Genomic DNA, 21,590 nt, shown 5'->3' on the forward strand with positions numbered 1-21,590 from the left:
TGCAACTTGTTTGCAATCGCATCCATGATTCTTGACCTAACCCTAACATTTCTTAAGGAAAAAATTATAGTAGTTTCTAATATTTTATTTATGAAACCATCTTGTTTGTATCTACCTACTAACCATGGTAATCTAGATGAAACTAAATATTGACAATTTGTGTTACTCCTCTATGTTACCATATTACTTAATAAACCCATTTCTAGCAAAGATGTCAAATGTATACTTGAAACCAACATATGTAGAATGAAATTTAACCCAAGTGAAATTGATTTTCATGGCTGTAAGTTGCATTCATCTAAAAGAATTGGACACATTGCATTGCCAATTGTGAATATATCCTAAAAATATCCATCTGTGTCAACAAGCAAGTGTGTTGCAATGGCTTCAAACTTCAATCTGTTTGTCTCTATTGAGTTCTTTTTGGGGAATTTTGTGACAAGAACATTTTTGTATCCATTTTGATTGATTTGTAAGGAAAAGAACAAGGCATCACTTTCTGAAATGAATGCCTGAGCATTAAGGTATGAGCATTATAGTATGAGACAAATGCGCTAATTTTTGTGACATGTGCAGGCTATTGCAGAACAATGAAATATCAAGTCCAATTCCTGAAGAATTTTTGTAAGGCTCTACTCTTTATCCATATTTTATTTTCCATTTGGGTTCATCTTATGCTAGGTTTTGTTTTAGTATTTAACCTGTATGCCCCATTTTTAGAGATTTGTCCCACAACAATCTAATTGGGTCGGTACCCATGACTCATGCTTGAACCATCATGTATGAACAATATTCCCTCTTATGCTATGTGGGAATTATGTTTCACATGTGAATTCATTTTTGCATTAAAATATAACTGATATTTAGATTGAAGTGTTGATTTTGGGGTTTGGGTGTTTGGAATTTGCCAGTATCCTCTGCTATTTGGAGGTACTATGCAGAATTGTCTTGGGGAGTCTCCAGCACCCATGGCTTTTATAGTGAATTCATGAGAAGGTGAGGTTATTTCTGCTTCTTCAATATTTTTAATCTTTATTTGATTTCCTTAGCTAAATAGCTCTTTTATAGGTACAGTACTAGCTAGAGACTCTAGAAAACATAAAGTGGCAGTCTCATTCAATGTAAGTCTAGGCCTCTTATGTTTAATGGGTTTTGGAGTTCGAATTTTCTTTTGGTGGAGGCAAAGACACAACCAACAGGTTTTCTTACTTGGGAAAGATCTTACAAGAGACAAATGCTCATGCCTTAACTTTGGTCCCAATGAATTTTCCTTCAACACTTTCAAGTTATCCTTTCCATAACAATCCACCACGCTGGACTAATCCTTCGTACAACCAGAAGATTTTTGTTTAGGTTGCCCTTTACCTCTCTTGACAGTCTCAAAGCTTGACTATAGCACTTAAGAATTGCTTGGGGCAGACTTTAGTTGCGAAATCCTCTAAATTAGCACTAATGAATTTGTACAAAGGAAATTCCCATATTTTCTCTGATTAATAAATACAGTGTAAACAAACTTTTAAAAAATCAAATACTTTCTCGCCTAATGCAATAATGTTTGGATTTTCTCTTGTTAAACATGCTAAAAAAAAAGTTGTGATAGAATCAAAATATTGAGCACTAATTTCAGAGTTTCTTCATCATGAACCCTCAAATATGATTTGATTTAAACAATATAGACACTCAATCAAGAAATTTCATAGGAGCTTAGGAGTTCAAGAGAGGAACAAGAATAGAAGCTCCATGAGGCTATGGTGAAAAAGACTAGAGAATGGGACAAATCAAAATGTGAGCTTGGTTCTATAATAGTAGAACTGGAGCAGCTGCTAAATGAAGCAGAAGCAAGAAGTAATGTAGCATCCACATCTCTTCAGGAAAATTCAAAAGCATTATCTAATTTGCAAGAAGCCAGAAACTAATTTGAGTCTGAGGCTAAAGTTCTTCAAACTAAACTTGAGATGTTAGAAAGTGATAATGTTGGCCTCAAATATAAACTTCATGCACTTAACAAAGAACTAGGTATAATAATTGATGAAAGGGGTATTAGTAAGAAATCTGCCTAGGCTGCTAGCAAGTAGCAAATATAAACAATTAAGAAAGTTACCAAGTTAGAGGCTGAGTGTCAAAGGCTAAGAGGTCTGCTTAAAAAATGATTACTAGGGCCTACTACATTGACTCAAATGAAACTTGAAGTAGATACTGTTGGAAGGGAGTCTGGGGATATCAAATTGAGGAAGTCACTTAGTAAGGGTGCTGGTTCACCACGTTCTTCAGTAGAGACATTAAATGATAGACATAAAGAACATTCTCAGAAAGCAATTGAATACCATACAGGAAAAGTACCAACAATAGAAGAAGAGAACAAGATGCTAAAAGATGCTCTCTCAAAGCAAAACGGTGAGCTTAAGGCTTCTAGAGTCATGTGTGCTAGAAAAGCTGCCAAACTCTCCACTGTTAAACAACAGTTGGAATCTTTGAGGCAAAGGAAAGGAAAACCTGCACTTGAGTTGCATTTGGAAGGATCAAGAAATGAAAGCACAAGAAATCCACCAAGCTTGTCTTCCATTTCTAAGGACAGGAATGATGGTGACCCTAGTGTAGAGTCATGGGCTTCAACACTAATTACAGAGATGGATCATATCAAAATAGAAAAGGTCATTGGCAAAGCTAAGAAGCTCAGTGATGTGTCCAAGGTAGATTTGATGGATGATTTCCTTGAGATGGAGAGATTGGCTTCCATGGATTCAATGGGATTGGATCAGGAAGAAGTAGGAAATTTAGATGAAATAACTGACAAGAATGTTTCAGGAAGTTTCGATATTTCATCTAATCAAGAAGATAGAGCTTTCTTAGAAGAAGCTCTTGCACAAAAAGAATCAAAGCTTCAAACAGTCAATCAGGAATGCTCCGAGTTGTTAAAAAAAAGAACCATTTATAAGAAAATCTAATTATTCTACAAGCTAGAAACACTTGGAATGAATTTTCCCTAGTTAGTCTCAAAGAAAAGCATGATATGATCCTTGCTATTGATGTTGAGGGTGCAGACCTACACAAAATACTAGATTAGGTCAAATATGCCATGGGAATAGATGCTGAAAGTACTAGAGATTCTTAGACACATATCTGGTCTTCTATGAAAGCTAACTTCACTTCTCATTCTGATACTGGGATTAGAATTAGTTCTATTGATGTAGAGTTTGCAACTACTATTGTCAGCATTGTTAATTTCTTACAATCTATAGCCCAAGACCCTGAAAAGACTCAAAAATTTAAATCATTAGATACTGATAAACTAGTTTTTAGAATTCAGGAGTTTTCTCAATTAGTGGATTACTTTTTGTAGTGCAAAGAAAATATTACAGAGTTAATTGTAGAACTGGTATCTTTGTTATCTCAATTTAGGAAAATGTTTTCTCTTGGTTTCAGTGAAATCTTCCAAAATGAAGCCACAGATTTTGGCAACCAATTGCCCAACCTGATGCAGTCTAGTTTTCTTCGTAATTTGATTAGTACAGATAATTTCACAAGAGAAGAAAGTGCTTAGGATCTTTCAGAAGAAGAAAAGGCTAATAGCCTACGCTTTCAACTAGCTAGTGGCAATTTATACATAATTAGGAAGCTTAACAGCATTTAAGTAGAAAAAACATCTTTGGAATCTAAGTTGAAGGCCCAGGTAAGCAAAATTGGAGAGTTAGAAGAGGAGCTTATGTGCTTCAAGAGTGAGAATGCAAATCTAGAAATAGTCTTGGTTGCAACCAAAGAGGATCTTGGACACACACAGTATCAGATTATTGAGTTAAAAGAGGAGTTCATACGCCTCACGAGTGAGGATGCTAATCTGGAAGGAGTCTTCATTGTAACAAAAGAGAAGCTTGATCACACCCAACATCAAGTTACAGAGTTGGTGGAACAACTTACGCATTTGAAGAGTGACAATGCTAATCTAAAAGGTAGTCCTAGCTGCAACTAAAGAGAAACTTGAACACACAAAAAGTCAACTTACTAAATCGGAACAAATGCTGGCAAACTTGCAAATGCAACTTGAATCTGCTAAGGAATCAAAGCAGTTATTAGAGAATGAACTAGCAGCCATGATTTCACATAAACCAGATATTAAATCTCAATTCAAGGCAATAGAAATGTAGATGAAAGGGCTTTCTAAAAAAGTGGATGCTTTGGAGCTAGAGCTTCAGGAGGAGTGGATGCAATGCAAAGATGCCATTACCAAGTGTGAGGTTTTAGAGGAGCAGTTACAAAGGTTTGTGAAATGCTTCAATCCTGTTTCAAATATACCAGATTGATGTATATTTTAATTTCCTAAGATATGTTGAGTTCTATCTGATTTCTTTTATAACTTCTTCAACATGCATGTATTCAGTTTCAGACTTAGGGTTTCTGAACTAATGTGAAGATGTTTAATTGGATACTAGGAAGGAACAATTCTTCTAGTATTCCTAAAGTTTTGTATTAGAGGAATAAATTAGAAAGAGACTGGTATTAACCAGCCTGCTTGGAACCCCTCATATTTAATCTATGTTCTTTTCTTATTTGCTAAATATACAAATCAAAAGTATGCATATATTACTAATTTGTGCTTGCTTTCTATTTATTCTCCATGCTAACAATGTAAAGTTCATGGTTGAAGTACACTCATGTTTTCTATTTTATCATCACAATGAGATTTAAACTATAAGATTTAGCATTAAGATCTGTAGACACCTAAATTTGATTACACCACTTTAGTAATCCTATTTAGCTATCTTTAAAGGCATCATTAATTAAATTCCTATTTAATTAAATCTTTTGCCATCCTCTAGCCGATTAAATTAATTAATCATCTATAGTCCTAATTGATAAATCAAATAACCTATCATTTATCAATTAGATCCTATTCTTCTATCTAATTCCAAAATCCCCATTTATTAAATAAATCTATTTGATAAATAAAACCCTCAAATCTAATAACCCCTAAAACTATCCTAAACCCCCTTTTTAGCCTAATCCACCCCATCCACCCATACTAACCAAGCTTAGCCACTAACTCACCCACCCTCATTGAATGCCATCCACTTGCATATCTCTAACAAGCTTAGTCTAAGCCTAAATCACCTCTAATCCCCCGCCTAACCTTGTCACATTCCCTAAGTAAGCTTAAGACTTTCCTAAGCCAAGCAAAGTCAACAATCTCAACTCCCTCCAAAATATCCCAACCACTAAGCTTTGAATGCTCTTACAAAGGCCATAAAGACTCTTACAAGCCCATTCATTTCTCTTACAAGCCATCATGGAGGGTATTTATGAAGATATTATCCCTTGAGCCTCCTTTGTTGACTCATCCATCCCCTTGCCTCCATCCACTCACCCTGTGACATGTGTCACTCCCTGGTTGGTGCTAAACAAGCACAATCCATGTGCTCCCCTTTGAGTGCATCCTATCCCTCCTTAAGCTTTCATCTCTCCTTGCATCTTAACCCTCCATCCCTCAAGCCCTTAGCCTATAAATTGAATCCCCTCCCAAGCCATTTCATCACAACCTTTAAGCCAAAGTTATAATGCTAGTTTGAGAACCAAAAGCCATTAACCATACCCTTATAATGCCAAATTGAGAGCTCACAAAGCTACCAATTTTCTATTTACTCATCCCATCATTGAAGCATAGAGCAAGTTTGAGCATACATACCAATCCTTTACTTAGACTCATCTCTAAATCAAGTGACCATCCTCATTGGGAGAGCCATTCTATGGTTCATATTCTCATTTGAGGGTTTCACTTTGTCTCTCATATATGTTATGATTTTTATGCTAGTTAATGCTTTGTTCTCTTAATAGATTAGTATTTCTTGCTAACATATTTCTCATATACAAGATCTACTTGGCATGAAGCCATGTTTTTGTATCTTGTTTATGTAGAAGCAGATTCCATGATAATAAATGTCCAAGAATGTATCATGAATAACTGACATGACTTAAATACAAGTAAGTCTACTAGATCTTCACAATCCATGTTAAATGCTGATTTGTTTCTAGGATAAATTGTGTGACAATTTTTATCATGAACATTTCGGATCATACTACATGATCCATCATCAGGATACAAGAGAGTAACGTTGATAGATCACGTAGGATGATCCAAAACATTGATGCTAAAATTTTTCACAAAATCGATCCAAGAAACAAATTAACATTTGAGTATAGTTGCCTCAAAATGAGGCAGAACTATCCAAAAGGGATTATATACACTGAGAAAAATATGGCAGTTTTGTGATATGGATATCTAATACAAACAACTTTCTCTCCTTTTAATATAGAGAGATAGATCTATAAGGGAAACTAAACACTTCAATTGAGCATGAAGGATTCCACACACTTAAATTAACTTGAAGGATTTGGATGTTGGTGATTTCATTTAGTTCATGGTTATCTTGGAGATTAAAAATTAAAAGTCATTTATAGACTAGTGAAGAAATGAGCATGAATATGCATACTGATTTGAATAGAGACCTTTTTGGCTCATGAAGAGGTTCCTGATCCTTCATCCTTTTTTTCTGCTTAAGAATGTTTTTGGTTAGAGTAAATTAGATGTGCAAATGCATTTTTAATCATATCTTTTTCCTATCACTTATTCTACCAAAATGTTTCCTTGGAACAGTATTTTTTGATGAGCTGCAAGAAAATTTGAGGCACCATATAGCCATTACAAATCAAATTCTTAGGATACAATAAATTCATCCCATATTCGTGGCTTAAACAAGCATTTTTGAAATGAGTTATATTCGAATATATGGTAATTCCTAAAACAACTACATTTGGAGAGTGTCTGAAAATGCAGGCAACTGCACATAATTTGAAACCCTAGTAAAAGAAGAACGGAGAAATACCAATTTGGCACCAACCAAGCAATGTTGCAAATTTAGACCTCTTCTCCAATCTGTCGTTGTCTGCTTCTTGTGCCATTTGCAGCCAACAATGCAAGCATTATCAGAAAGGGCATTGCGGTGCATGACTCGGCCAAACAAAATAGAAAGCAATGACTTGTGGCGTGTTGCTAGGCTACGAACCAACTTACACTTCACCTAGGTGCTCACTCATGCGGTAAGTAGGTCTGCGACAAGCCCTTTACGGTGGCAAAGCTCAAGGAATCCTAGCAGTCGGCATAAATCGGTGCGTGAGGAAATGCATTACCCGTAAATGAATGAAAATTTTTCTTTTTAACCCATGAATGAATGAAACTTCTTTTTTTTTTGTTATAACATTGAGTTGGTCGAAATTCAACTTAAGAATACATAGGTTGGTCAAAATTTCAACCAAATTGGCCACAGAATTTTTATTTTTGACCAATGCAGGAATGAAAAAAAGAAGAAGAAGGAATTATAGCTTTGGTGGAAAATTTTGGTAGAAAAAAAAGTGCAAATGTACTAGTGTGTGGGATGGTGCGATTTATGCTATGGGATATCTAACTTAACCATTTTTGAGTCCTCGATCAGTTATATTTGGTTTGCTTTCCAATCGCTTTGATAGGACTGAAGTGATTGCAATTTTTTTTATGATGTCATGTTATGACATAATTGACTTGACCATTTTGGAGTCTTTGATTAGTATTATTGGGATACTTTATGGCTGCTCATTGAGAACCAATGGGTATTTTGATTTATCTTGGGATGCTTTCCAGTTGCTCGTAGAGAACTGATGTGATTATTATGATTATCTTTTTGATACTTTCTAGTCACTTGTACAAGACTGAGGTGATTTTATGTGATTATGGATTTGTGCTTTTATGAGCCTAGGGTAGGTTATCTACTTGTAGTGTCAGGAAGTGGCTTGCAATGGAGGTCAGGGCCTTAAGTGGCTGCCAGGGTAACTCATTGTAAGTTGTTTAATAAGTGAAAAAATTACACTAAATGGGGATTAAAATGAACCTAATAAGAGTCTTTGTATGTTCTCGCCCATGCCTTGAGTGCTAGTACAGACTAGGATGGGAGTAGAGAGAATGCTTGGTTGTGACCTTGCATTTCGTAGTATGCCTTGTCAATACGAGAGGATACTAGTGGCCACATAGGGATCACTAGGGACTTGGGTGTCCTAAGGGACTACTCAAGTAACTCCAAGCATGATTCGTGCGATGACAGTTGCCCACTTACATAGTAGGTTTCCTACATGTCTTGTGTGCCTCTAGGAATTAGATGTCAACCTATCTTAGAACCTTTGAGTTAGATTACTTTTAGGGTTTCCTAGACTTAGAGTGTACTTTTGATATGTTGTTTGATATCATGTATGGGACTTGAGACTATCTCCTCAATGCAATGGGAGTGGGCCATTTAGGTTCCACGCAGTCAAGTGGTAGTGCTTTTTACTCCTACCATTGAGATCCGTCTATAGTCATTGTGGCTAGAGCTTTGTGGGATGCTTGTTTATCATGTTTAGATGATGTTATTTACTGACACATTTCCTTATATTGATGATTAGCATGTGATAGGTGATGTTATCTACTTTTTAGGATCATCTTATGCTTTATTCTAGCATGTTAAATTTCCTTATGCTTATGTAGTAGCATGTTTATTAGTGACATCACTAATATGATAGTATTGACAATTTGATCGGTGGCTTGGGATGTTATGCGTGGGGGATGAGTAGGGCCCATGATGGTCTTATGATGCTATTAACGGTTGGGAGGAACCACATACTTAGTTAGTTGTGTTTTATGATGGATAGTTGTATTTTATGATGGATGGATGTATCATGTATGGTGAATGGTTTCATTTATTTTATTGTACTTGTATCATGGATTTGAGGAGGATGATGTATTTCTATTTTTACATATGTATATTCTTTTAGCCTTTCATACCTTGTGACATGTACAGTGGATGATTGAACATTCCAAATTTAATTTTCTAAGGGGCATTCGGAACAAATTTATATTATTTAAATGGACATTGGACTTTATAATTATTCTTTCATATGGATGTGGTATTAGATGGACTTAGTATTAATTTAAATTTAAATGTGATTCAATGTCATGGGATCCTTAAGGAATGTAACATGTTATGTATGCTTTTAGTTGATTGTATGTTATTATTTCCACTACCTTATGTTTGATGTGTATGTTATTCTTCTTGTTCAAAAAAAAAAAGTTTGGAAAACTTAGTAAAAACTTTTGGTTAATTCTTTTGGATCCCTTGGTGGGGTGTTACATATTGTCTCTAACCTAGTGTTCAGAACTATCGCTATCAAATTGTACATTCAGGACTTGTTATCTCTTTCTGCATTTCATTCTTCATAATTAGATATCTCTATCTATTGCTGCCTACTTGGATTATGTATTCTTTGATGTCATGTGTTCCCAGATTGATCACAAATTAGTCAAAGAGGGGAAAATGTAATCAACTAAAAATGGTCATCTAGACTATGAGCCCCCTTTCTAGCATTTTTCCATAATTTATCTAAGGGTTATTTTTTATCAAATCCTCAAAAATCTATTTGTTTGGTTATAACCTATGGTATGACCACTTTATCCCAATTTTATATTTAATTAAAAGAACATGTCCCCCTTTTAATTAAATAAAATTCCCCAGCCATCTCTTATCCTAAGTTTGCACATATAACGCATTATTCCTCTTTTAGAAATAAAAGAAAAGGATTTTTTGCCTACACATGAATGCATAATTTTCTATGTGAGAGGAATCTTCTATTTTTAAAATAACGTTAATTCCCCTCCACACATTTCAAACCCTCTTAAAAGTCAACCATTAATTGTGATTGGTTGAGATGCTTGTGCACATGGATTACTCAAGATGTATTCTCCTCCCTTGATTATTCCTCTTTTGGCTCTTAATCTCTACCATCCATTTTTATTTAAAAGGAAGGGCTCTCTCCTCATTCAAACTTAGTCTCTCGTGCTATTGTTATGCTGCAGGTTTTCTTGGTGATTTTGGAGACTTGGAGCATTCTTGCATTTTTAAATTTTAGCTTAGCTCTCATTCTACTTACATTATGGCATACCTTCTAGCTTAGTTTCATTTATGTTTTAGCTTAGTTCTCTTTGTTAGCTTGTATTTTATTTAGAATAACTTGTATTTGCATTGCATTTTATTCTAGATTCTTGGATATTGCACTCTTGCCTCTACTCTTTGAATCTATCATTCAATGGTGCACCTTACAATGGTTGCATAGTTTGGTTCATTTGAGAGCCACCATCTCATAGCCTTTCCACATCATAGATAGAGAGCTATAAGTCACCTATTGAGATGCCCTCTTTCATCAGTATTCTCAAGAATAATGGTTTATAGAAGTGTGACATTTTTTGTACACACACATTGAAGTAGAAAGAGATATGTTTATGTTTATTATGCGAGCCAGAGAAGCATTACTAACACCTCTTCCTAAAAATGAATATAGTCAGGTAAGATCTTTAGTAAAATCTCATAAGATTTGGAAGGCTTTAGAAAATACTTTTGAAGGAGATAAGAATGCTGAAAGAGTAAGATTGCAGAATTAGATATGTTTGTTTCAAGATGCTAAAATGATGAAAGATGAATATGTGAGAAGCTAGATTGGTAGGATATCTAAGGAAAGAGTTTGGAGTGAAAGTGATGATGAGTTAGGATTTGTGCCTATATAAGAAGAGAATACTGAAATTGAAGTCAGAGAAGAAAATGTTTTAGTTTCTCAAGGCGAAAATAAATTTGATTGAATTATAGATAGCATATGTTCACATCATATGACTTGAGATATGAGTAATTTTATTAAGTTCAGAAATCATGATGGAGTAATTATTAGAGTTGGTAACACTGTAACTTGTCATATCATAGGGATAAGATCTATTACTCTTCACGGAAAGACTAATATTGATGCTGTTTATCTTGTTGATAGTTTGAAGCATAACTTGTTGAGTGTTGGATAGTTGGTTGATAAAGGCTATCAGTTGTAGTTTACAAAGAAGACTTGCATTATCAAAGACAAGGATGGTAAGCTAATTGGAATAGGTACAAGATCTAGAGGTAATGTGTCTCAATTGAATTCTACTGAGATGACTTGTCTGGTTGCAAAAGTGGATAATAGTTGGTTGTGGCATAGAATGTTTTGTCATATAAACTTTGATAAAATTTTGAAGGCTAGCATTACATTTGCAATCAAAGGTTTTCCTAGAATCATAAAGCCTACTTATGTCGTTTGCAAGGTATCATGGCTAAGGAGAAGTAGGTTTCTTTTCCTAGCAAGAAGTTCAGTGGTCCTACCAGAACAAGATGATTCTATGGAGAAAGGTCTTTTATGATTTTTGTTCATGATTTCACTAGAATGATGTGGGTAACATTTCTTAAAGAAAAGTCTTAGATATTTGAAAAGTTTAAGATATTTAAAAATAGAGTTGAGAAAGAATCTGTTGTAAAGATTATATGTTTGAGATCGGATAGAGGTGGAGAGTTTACTTCTAGAGGGTTTAACATGTTTTGTGAAAAAAATGGAATTAAGAGACAGTTGCCATCACCCAAGAGTCTTGAGAAAAATGGGATAGCAAAAAGAAGGAACAAATTTGTATCTGAGGCAACAAGAGCAATGATGTATCCAAGACATTTTAGAGGAAAGTAATCAATACAACAGTCTACTTAGTATGAATAGAGTGTGGATTAGAAAAGGTACAAACAAGAGTCCTTATGAATTATGGTTTGGTCATACATTCTCGGTAAAGTATTTTAGAATTTTTGGAAGTAAATCTTACATATAGAGAGATGACGATATTTGTAAGTTTGATCCAAGAAGCAATGAAGGTATGTTCCTTGTTTATTCATTGAATAAAATATTATAGATGTTTTAATCGAAGAACTAAGATGATTGTTAAGTGTGCAAATGTGAAAGTGGATGAAAAGTTTGGAATTAAAGAGAGAATGATGGATTATAATTCTAATTAAGAAGAAAACAATCCTAGATCTACTAGTGAGAATGTAGAAGTTTTCTTTGAGACTAACAATGATTTGTAGAATGATGTACAAATTGTTGAGAAAAGAGAAGAATAGAGAACATAACCAAGAGAAGAGATAAGAGTTGAGATAACAACTCCTACACCAAAAGGAAATTGGAAAAGAACTAGCCTATAGAACTAGTTATTGGAAGTAAAGACAAAGGAGTAATGATAAGAAATAGAGTGCATAAGGAATCATGTTTGATTTCTCAAGTCAAAGCTAAAAGCGCAAATGAGGCATACAAGGATGATTAGTGGATTCAAGAAATGAAGGAAGAACTAGATCATATTGTGAAGAATGAGACATGGGAATTGGTTCCTAGACCTAAAGATAAGAATGTTATAGGAACTAAATGGGTATTTAGAAATAAGATGAATGAACAAGGTGAAGTTGTGAGGAACAAAGATAAATTGGTATGCAAAGGATATTCGCAACAAGAAGGTATATATTCTGAAGAAACATTTTCCCCTATAGCTAGAATGAAAGCAGTGAGAATGTTCTTGGCTTATGCAGCAAATAAGAAGCTTAAAGTGTATCACATGGATGTTAAGTCGGCATTTCTAAATAGATAACTTGAAGAAGAAGTCTGCATTGAGCATTCTAAAGAATTTCCTTTAATAGAAGGAAAGGATATGGTATGTTGATTGAAGAAAGCACTGTATGGTTTGAAGAAAGCACCTAGAACCTAGTATTCAAGGTTGGATAAATATTTGGCATAATTAGGATTTACTAAAGGTACGATACGTAGTAACTTATATTTGAAATAAATTGAGAATGGCTTTTTGATCATAGTGATATTTGTTGATGACATAATCTTTGGAGGTAGTGATGAAGCAAGTGATAAGTTTGTTGAAGAGATGAAGAGTGAGTTTGGGACAAATATGATTGGTGAGATGAAGTTTTTCTTGGGTTTATTGATTGTGCAAAACAAGGATGGTATTTTCATATTGCAAGCTATGTACTTGAAAAAATTATTGAAAATATGTCTTAGAAAGTTGTAAGCTTGTTGGTACACCTATGATGACTATTATAAGTTATCTAGTAAAGATGAGACACCTACAGTTGAGTAGAAGAAGTATAGATCTATGATTGGAGGTTTGTAATATCTGACTCAAACCAGGCCAAATATAGCAAATGTAGTTGGGATAGTAGAAAGATTTTAAGTTGATCCTAAGGAATCTCATTATCCAATAGTGAAGAGGATATTCATATATCTAAAAGGTGCACTTGATTATGGATTATGGATTATGGTATGATAGATCAAGTGATTTCACTTTGTGTGCTTATACTAATGCCAACTGGACAGGCAGTATGGATGATAGAAAAAACACTATTGGTGGAGCATTTTTCCTTGGAGGAAGATTGGTTTCTTGGCTAATAAAGAAATGAGATCATATTTCACAAAGTACGAAAAAAGTAGAGAATGTAGCAACAACAAATAATTGTAATCAGGTCATGTCAATGAAGCAGATGTTGAAAGACATTGGGATATAATTTTAGATAATGTTATCATACATTTTGATAACACAAGTGTAGTGAGTATGTCTAAGAATCTTGTGTTGCATTCTAAGACTAATCATATATCCATTAAGTATCATGTTTTAAGAGAGAAAGTTGTAGAGAGAGAAAAAAGATTGGAGTATGTTAGTACAAAAGATCAGATCAAAGATATCTTTACGAGGCCCTTACCTAAAGATACATTTGAGTACTTGCAAGGTGTGCTTGGGGTTATGCCCTTGCCTAATTTTGAGTAGTTGATGTAGAGATTATATCAATCTAGTGGTACAAAGCACTATTGCTTGACTAGACTGAATGTTGATGCTTCATGTATAGGGGAGTATCTGAGATAGTAGAGTCATCAAGGACTCTTTGGAGTTGGTATAGAACAGTGTCTTTGGACACTAGAGATGGTTAAAGAATTGGAGTAGATGATTGGAATAATGAAGCCTTTGTCATTGATGTCAATGGGGGAGATATTGCATGAAAAACATCTCCTCATCTCCTATGAATATGGAGAGAGAAGCACTACAAATGGGGGAGAGATTGACTAATGAGGGATAGATTGAGATCTCTTATGTATGAATGAGGGAAAGATTGAGTTGTCAATAGCAATGTGGGAGAAATCATGAACAACTACTTTCCATCCATATAAGACTGAGAGTTATTCCTGAGAGTCAAGGTGTGAACAACTGATGTCGATCCTAAAGAAAGAGATGCATACAAAGTAGTGTTCTAGTGAGCTCCAAATTTGATTAATGAAGAGGATTTGAAAAGAAGAGAGTGGAAGCAACAACAAAGTGTTGATTTGGTATTCTTGGAACTTAAATTTTTTCATCTATGTTTCCATCAATGCCAAAGGGGGAGATTGTTAGCATGAATTTTGATGGTATTCCTTTGGGGGAAGTATCCTAAGCATTGTTCGAGCACATAGGAGATAGTTAGCATGATTGACATTTTGTATTCATGATTGTATTGGTCATTGACGTCAATATAGCAATATTTCTATGAAGACTGCCAAAGTAGTAGATAGAGAACAAAGTTCTACAGACAGAGTATTGATGATCAGGTGAAGAAAGGTTAAGGTTGTGTTCTACATTGTGTTCTAATGATGTGGTTAAGTGTGAATGAAGTAAATTAAAGACATGCAGAAGATATTCTTGATTTATAGAAAGTAGTATATAGACAGAGCTCTTGAGAAGTAGTTTTTGATGGATGGATTGTATCTCCTAATAAAGATAGAATCTTGATATGCGAGGTTAGACAGTGATAGTAGATAGTCTGATGATGACATTAGTGCGTGCGTAAGGTCTAAGGTCACACATGTGAGAAGTTGTAAAGAATGTGAACCGACAGTGTTGTGTAATTGTAATATAATTAATTATCTTAATGTGGTTCTATTATAGTTAATTAGGAAAGCCTCAAGGCCAACTCAAGGAATTTTTTTGAGGACATGGTATAAAGGAAGGTATTTTTCTTGATTGAAGTATACGTTGTGATCAAGATCATGCGAACAAGAGAAGACTATTTGGTAAATGTAAGTAAGCGATCCAAGAGATTATTGGAGGTGAAATTGGTGATCTGGTATTGAGATTAGAAGAAGAAGAGAAGTCTAGTTGACAATATAGAGGAAGAGGAAGTACAAGTATAATTCATTTCTATTATTCTACAAGGAATAATACATAGATCAGTTGGATAATGATTTTAGTTTTTTTGCCCCTAAAGTTGTTTGAATAGTGGGTCCATATGCCTTCTACAGTTCCTAATAGGGTTGGAATCTCTTAATAGGGATTCAAAGTCTTCTAATAGAGACTAATATGTACTGAATGTATTTCATTGGCTCCTAATAGGGTCCACCCTCTAACAAGGAACATTTAAATTAGTACATCATTTTGTGGGTACCATCCCCACCAAAGTTTTCCTTGTAATCAAGGGTTTCCCTAGTTAACATATTTGGTGTTATTGTGTATGAGTATCTTGTTATGGTTGCTGATTATATTGCTTGTATGGTCAAGGATTAATAATATTAATTATTCTTATGATAGTTGGATACTTGATTTAATCTCCCCCCTGTAATAATGGTGGACTTGACTTTCTAATAGCTGCATGGGCACAAAAGGGAAAAATGATTTACAAAACAAAAAATATGTGAAATCCAAAAAAACATATATTTAATCCATAAATTATAAGGTTCTAAGCTTATTTGTTAGTTTGTTTTATGTTCTCATCTTGATAGTCTACTAATTATTATTTTTATCGCAAATTCTTCTACATGTTTTCTACACATACATAATAGAAGTAAATAAGAATAGTAAAATTAGAGACAATTACTAAGTAAATGAAATAATTGTGTAGACATGTGCTATTTTTCTTAATAATCAAAGTTATTCCTAACCTCCTTTACCCTATTTTTAATTTAAATAAAATTGTGAATATATGAGGTGAGTGGTGAAAAGATCATTTAAGACAATGAAAATCATTAAAGACAACACAATAGTAGAAGGGGTCTCTATCTACGTATATTTTAGTGATCTTTCACTCCTTTTTCATCTTATCCCCCCAATTTGAAAGAAAAATAAAATTAATAGACTTAATTAAAGGAGTCATAACTTTATTGGTATCAATAGTGCATAACTAGTGGTACTTTTGTGCACAAGAATTAAAAATCTTTGAGATTGTTGTGGTGCATGGTATTTGGACATGTCTTTGAAATGGTCATTTTTGGACCATAACATGCATAATGAGTCCTAAAGTGTGCATCGTTAGTAACAAAAGTTAAAACAACATGAACTATAAACAACTTAGTCAAATATAAAGACAACTTAAAAATGCAAACTGATGTCTTATTTTAAACATCTTAATACTCAAAATTAATTAACTAGTGGAAAGGAATTGCTTACTAACTTTGCACTTATCAAAATCTTTTGTAAAAATTTCAAATTATTCTCATTCTTATTCCAAATTATTAGTCGAAAACAAAAATTTCTAATTCACATGATCACATGATCAAATATTATGTTTGTAAAGCAACCATAATGAACCCAACAAAAAAATTGTTTAAAGATGGATTGATATGACACCAAATAATTGGACCTACGCATATATTGACTTCTCTCCCCGATAAGAACAAGGGCACAATTGCACAATCCAGAAAAATATTAAAACCATAAGAAGGAAATATAAAAGCAATAAACAATTCGGCCCAAAAATCACATCAGATGATGAAAGCAATGGAATCTGTTGACATTGACCTCCCCGGGCCCAACAATCATCGGACTTTGCGCGACCTTTTCTATATTTAATGTTTGTCTCGTAATATTAAAGCTATTGAAAGCAATTGTTTAATCGCTTGGAAAATTGGACACACAAATTCAAAAGTCGTACTATACAACATAGTTTCCTTTTCCTGAGTGTGCACGCCCACACTTTGACTGTTTGGAAATGATTGCGATATGATCAAACGAAAAGACACCTCCGAACTTTAATTTCAATCACATCTAACGTAGAAAATATAACTATTCTTAAAAGACAAAAGACCAAATGAAATTTCCATATGAAAACAAGCATAATAATAATATGACCCACAGGCAGATGGCCGTCATCCTGTCATGCATGAACGCCAGCCAGGTTGCAACGTTCAGCCCTAAAAAATATCACTTTGAATGAGAATAGCAGATATCTCTTTTGATTAAGTGAGTGAATGTAACATGTACGGAATTTAGAGAAATTCCAGATTATTTCAAAAGATCTATTGCAGTAATCAGATCATATTATCTTTATATTTATTGGAATAGAAATGACAAATTACAATGCGCTACAAAGGAATTACAGTCTCAGCCATATTTTTAGTATTATTTCTCAAAACAGGTGCAGAACCCCAAAATTTGCTTCACTGAGCTCATCTTCAAATTAGGTCCTGTTTGTTGGTCTATCCTGCAAAATAACCAAGATTTAAAAGTAAAAAGCGGATCATGTGGTACATGCTTAGTTTGAAGCAACATATATCAAAGCACTGTTAGGCTCCTATAAGAGATAGGATGTAGAGTGGCGCAATAGCAGAAAATGGGAGTCCAAAAAGAAGCTCAATAACGAAATAAATAGATAGAAACATGATTAGTATCACACAAACTGATTATGAAACAGGACCATAAATATCAACTTTTTAGCATTAGCTTTCACTTAAGAAAAAAATGAATTTTTTAACATTTCTTCATGCTTGATTTTGGTCACTATGCGGTTAATATGCGGTTAGGTTAGCTGTATCCAACCATGGGCCAGAACCCTCTTGCTTTTTTCATCAATTTTTTTTTGAAAAACATTAGCTTTCAAATTAAGAAAAACAGGATTTCAGACTAAGCCCAATGTAGAAACAGATGACTCAAAACAGGGTAAAGCAAGAATTTATCAACAAACAGCATCTGGTGACTAAAATCCTTTCAAACAAATGCAGATAAAAAGGAAACCAGAGAATTCAGCTGACCATCCATTAATGGAGTTGTATAACCCAGCAGAGTAGGCTGCAATTTCAGACCTTTCAGAGCTCTTAAACACCTTAAAAACTCTAGCAGATCAAGGGAAACAAGAAATTAGCTGACCATCCATTAATGGAGTTGCATAAACCATCAGAGCAGGCCAAAATTTCATACCTTTGAGAGCTCTTGAACCCTCAAAAACAGGAGCAGATTTACGGAAACAAGAGAAATTGGCTTGCCATCCATTCATGGAGTTGCATAGACCATCAGAGTAGACCCCAATTTCAGACCTTATAGAGTTCTTAAACCCTTAAAAAACAAAAGCAGATCAAGGGGAAACAGAGAAAATTGGCTTGCCATCCATTAATGCAATTGTATAGCCCATCAGAGTAGGTAGCAATTTCAGACCTTTCAGAGCTCTTAAACAATTAAAAAACAAAAGCAGATTGGCTTACCATACATCTATAGAGATGTATAACCCATTGGAGAAGGCTGCATATTCACACCTTTCCAAACTCTTTAATCCTTAAAAGAAAAAGGAAATATAGGGAAACCAGAGAAATGACCTTACCATCCATTAAAGGAGTCACATTACCCATCAGAATAAGCCGCAATTTCACACCATTGAGAGCTCTTAAACGCACAAAAACAGTAGCAGATCAAGGGAAACCAAACAAATTATCTTACTGTCCATTAATGGAGTTGGATAACTCATTAAAGTAGGCTGCAATTTCAGACCTTTGAGAGCTCTGGAACCCTTAAAAACAAAAGCACATCATGGTAAACCAGAGAAATCAGCTTGCCATCCACAGAGAGGATTGTATAACCCATCAAAGCAGGCAGCAATTTCAAACCTTTGAGAGCTCTGAAACCCCTAAAAACAAAAGCAGATGAAGTGAAACTAGTTAAAAATAAGCTTTCCATACTCCAATGGAGTTGTATAACCCATCAAAACAGGCAACAATTTCAGACCTTTGACCCTTTAAAACAAAAGCAGATCAAATGAAACCAGGAAAATTGGGTCAATGTCCACCAATGGATTTGTATAAGCCATCAGAGTAGGCCACGATTTTGGACCTTTCAGAGCTCTTAAATGGTTAAAAACAGTAGCAAATCAAGGGAAACCAGAGAAATTGGCTTACCATCCATTAATGGAGTTGCATAACCCATCAGAGTATGCCAAAATCTCAGACCAATGAGAGCTCTTAAACACTCAAAAACAGTAGCAGATCAAGGAAAACCAAATTGGCTTGCCATCCACTAATGGAGTTGCATAGCCTATCAGAGTAGCCCCAATTTCAGACCTTTGAGAGCTCTCGTACCCTTAAAAACAGAAGCAGATAAAGTGAAACCAGATAAAAAAATTGGCTTGAAATCCACCAATGGAATTGCATACCCCATTAGAGCAAGCCAAAATTTCAGACCTTTGATAGCTCTTAAAACCCATAAAAACAAAAGCAGATCTAGAGAAGCCAAATAAAAATTAGCTCGAAATCTCTTAAACCCATAAAAACAAAAGCAGATCAGGAGAAGCCAAATAAAAATTAGCTTGAAATCCACCAATGGAGTTGCATAACCAATAAGAGCAGGCCAAAATTTCAGACCTTTGATAGCTCTTAAACCCTTACAAACAAAAGCGGATCAGGGGAAACCAGATAAAAAATTGGCTTGAAATCCACCAATGGAGCTGTACAACCCATCAAAGTAGGCAGCAATTTCAAACATTTGAGAGCTCTGAAACCCTTAAAAACAAAAGCAGATCACGTGAAACCAGAAAATTTGGGCTACAGTCCACCAATGGATTTGTACAACCCATCAGGGTAGGCTACAATTTCAGATCTTTCAGAGCTCTTAAACCCTAAAAAAGAAAAGCAGAACAGGGGAAACCAGATTGATCGGCTCATGATCCATCAATCAATAGAGATGTATAAGTCATAACCCGTCAGAGTAGGCCACCATTTTAGACCATCCAGAGCCCTTCAAAACAAACAGCAGATAAAATTTTTTTACCAGAAATATGGGCTTACCATCATCCATCTATGGAATTGTATAACCCTTCAGAGTAGCCCTCAACTTCAGAGCTTCCAGAGCTTTTTCTGTTGTAAAAATGAACAACACAGAAGAACAAATTACATCAACACCCTAAAGTTGCTTCCTTGTTAAAAGGAAAAGAAAACCCTGGGTTGTAACCCTACTGCAAATGTTTACATGCTTCTGTTTAGGATGTGAAAAAGGAATGAAAAGGAAAAAAACTTAAACATGATATTCCGAGTAAAACATGGAAGATTCATACTGATTTCGTCAGTAGTTGTAGACGAAGAGTGCTTGAATTCCACAATCTTTTCTTCAACGAATTCAACACTGGAGATTCCTGGAAGGCTCTGCCTCAGCGCCTTCACTTCTTCTTTCTTCTCATTCTTGTAAATCCCGGCCACTTGGAAACGAGATGTCTGAGCCATTTTTATATAGAATTCTGTCTTGGAAATGCTACTACAAAATGCAGATGGTTTCTTGCAACAACTCATTCATGGAAATGGAGGATCCAGAGGCTTTTTTATATTTATAATTGGGTAGCGTTTAGTTAGGATTACTTAGGCAGTCGCCAGCTGTAATTTAGTCTCACTGCCACATGCTCCAATTGGATTGGAGCTGACGTGGATTGGGCGGTCTCTTGTGCGAGAAGAAACCCCGCGGCGAAGGCTTGGTCTTCATAAAATGAATACAAGTAACACGATTACTTTGGCGGTTGATTCAAAATGATAAATCTAAACTTTGACCACTGTTAAGCAGCATGGATGAAGGAATCTGGCATTTTTTTATCATGAATTTTGATCAGAACAATTGTGGTTTTGTAAAGTTATCTTTGTTCAAATATCTCATTCAAATTGTTTATCTTCAGATCATATAAGTGAAATTGTGCTATTTCATTTCGCCCACCTCTTTGTTGCATAAAATGAATTGTTTTCTAACCACTTCTTTTTGGAGATAAAATGGTTGTTAACTAAACAATTAAAACTTTAGTGTGAAAATAAACATTTTTTTAACGATTTGACAAAGTCTTTGATATAATGCCTTAATTTCAAGCCACATGATACTCTTAAATTTTTTCAACATAATCTTTTTAATCTTTTCAGTAGTCTTAATACATTTATATAATGACTGTACAACTTATCATCCACTTGTATATTTTTTAATAAATTTGATTCATCTTCAACAATGATTTTGAATCAACTAAACCTATCCATATTTTGAACCTTTTATTAAAGATCGTAAGAATCCCACCTCAGCCAAACCCTAGTCCAACCAGCCATTCCTTGTGAATGTAGAAATAGTGGCAGTTGGCTTAATTGTATTTTAATCTCCGGTTCTGCACAATTTGAAGAGATAACCGCACTGAAGTGGACACGTGTATGATGAACTGGCGGGTACTTGCCTCTCATTGTCATTGGTGTATGTTTAGGCAGCTTTATCTTTATATATATATATATATTAATTTAGATTTTTTTAAAATGAGTATATGAGTTTAGAAGATATTGAATTATTTTCATTTGTAATTATTTTTTAATTTAAAATGAAGGACGTAAAAGTGATAAAACTGTCATTAGAAAATCATATGACAGGTATCTCGTGACACGTTGACAGTCAAATTCGAAGACATGGTATTAATTGG

At 34.6% G+C, this 21,590-nt stretch overlaps 1 long non-coding RNA gene and 1 pseudogene across 1 annotated transcript; one reads left to right on the forward strand and one right to left on the reverse strand.

Annotated features, from left to right (window-relative positions):
• Positions 1-277: 277 nt before the first annotated feature.
• LOC149547806 (uncharacterized) lies at positions 278-17,877 on the forward strand (annotated as a pseudogene).
• Positions 17,106-20,454, reverse strand: LOC149547807 (uncharacterized). The gene is made up of 3 exons (XR_016354425.1): positions 20,214-20,454; positions 19,948-20,016; positions 17,106-17,381 (listed from the first exon to the last, which is right to left on the reverse strand). It is a non-coding gene; the product is annotated as an uncharacterized LOC149547807 (long non-coding RNA).
• Positions 20,455-21,590: the final 1,136 nt, after the last annotated feature.

This window comes from Cupressus sempervirens, chromosome 7 (genome assembly GCF_028749045.1).
Source record: "Cupressus sempervirens isolate cs-2001-9-10 chromosome 7, ASM2874904v1, whole genome shotgun sequence".
In the NCBI taxonomy this organism is placed as follows: domain Eukaryota; kingdom Viridiplantae; phylum Streptophyta; class Pinopsida; order Cupressales; family Cupressaceae; genus Cupressus; species Cupressus sempervirens.